Raw genomic sequence first — 1,541 nt, 5'->3', positions numbered from 1 at the left:
CCCGCGGTGTGGGCCGTTGGAGCCGGCGGGAACCGGCTGTGTCCGGCACGGGGCAGCCCCGGCCCTCACACACAGGGGCCGCCCGGCACCCACCGACCCTGCCCGCACCAACGGGGCACCCGCTCCTGATAGAAATGCTTCTTTAATATAGAAACCTTTAAAGTCCATCTGTAGTTGCAGATTAGGTTTATTATAAATTTTTAGAAATATATTGGACGTGGGTATCACGTCCTTTCTTCTTTCTTCTTCTCCCTTTCTGTTTGCCTGCACTTCCAGGGTGTATTTCAGACTCTTCCAGAGATGATTTTGGATGCCTTCATCAGGTAAAATAGCTGGTCACAGCTTACTTTGCGCCTGTGTGTCACAGGGGCAGCCCATGCTGTCCGCACCAGTACACCAGTTTGTACTCTGTCCCATGGACTTTGGGTACACCAGGTCGTGTGTTTTAATACATTTATATTTTTTTTTGGTAGGGAAAATAACATTTCCTTCTTCAGAGTTCTAGTTATCTTTGTATTATATTGGAGAGCTTTTATTCCAGTGAGGGAGAAAGCAGTTGAACTGTTTACCTGTGCTACCACTGTTTTCTGGCAGCGCTTCTGCCGGCTTTGAGCGACTGCAGAGGAGGTTTTGGGTTGCTATGCCCAACTTCTGCCCCTGGTGAGTTTTGTTGGTTTTTTTTTTTTTCCTCATCTTGGTTTGTTTTGATCAGGGTTTTTTACAAACTGGTCTGTTTTAAACACAACTCGCATTGCAATTATGCAGCTTTAAATTCAAGGTTTCTTCAATGAAAACAATGTTTTTACTCGGTAGGTGATAAAGCCCTTTTCCTTTCTTAAAAAAAAAAAAAGGCAAAACATTTTAGGACTGAAGAGCTTGTATCAAATTGCAGTTATAGAAGTAAAAGCCTAGATGTAGCTTAATGAGTAAATGAAGAGTTGGATAATGGTGATCCCTTGTAAGAGGTTTTAATGAGGTAAATGTTCTTTAATCATCTGATGATTATGGAAGAGCAGCAGTAATCTGTGCCACTTTGATGTCCTGGCAAGGTAATTTACTGTATTTTATTTTCTTGCTGTGAAACTGAATAGCCTCACTCTGTGCCCACGCAGCAATCTGAAACATCTGGAGTCTGCTGTATTCAGAAGTCTTTTTTTAAGTGTTCATCCCACATTGAGTGAATGGAGAGCATGTGCTTTCTGCTGCTGATGCACAGAAACATATGAGGGGCTGTGGACGTGGTTAGAGATAGGATTGCTGCAAGGTACGTTTTGTAAGCACTATTCTTTTCAGAGAATCTTTATACTTGTATCTGAAAGCTGCTTTTTCTAGGGAGCAATCTAAAAGCTGTGACTGGCTGTCTCAAAAAAAAAATGAAAAGCAACACCCCACACCAAACGCTTATCTGCTGCCACAGTGCATGAACACGCCTTTCAAAGTACAGGTTCTGAAGTGTTGTGGCCAGTTTTTTTCACAAATGGAAATACTTTTCAAGTCTATATGTAGCTATGAATGGAAAGAGGGGCAGGCCCCTCCCCCCA

This window comes from Charadrius vociferus, unplaced genomic scaffold (genome assembly GCF_000708025.1).
Source record: "Charadrius vociferus isolate BGI_N301 unplaced genomic scaffold, ASM70802v2 scaffold357, whole genome shotgun sequence".
In the NCBI taxonomy this organism is placed as follows: Eukaryota; Metazoa; Chordata; class Aves; order Charadriiformes; family Charadriidae; genus Charadrius; species Charadrius vociferus.
The sequence above is the reverse complement of the archived record's forward strand: the minus strand, read 5'-3'. Positions refer to the sequence as shown.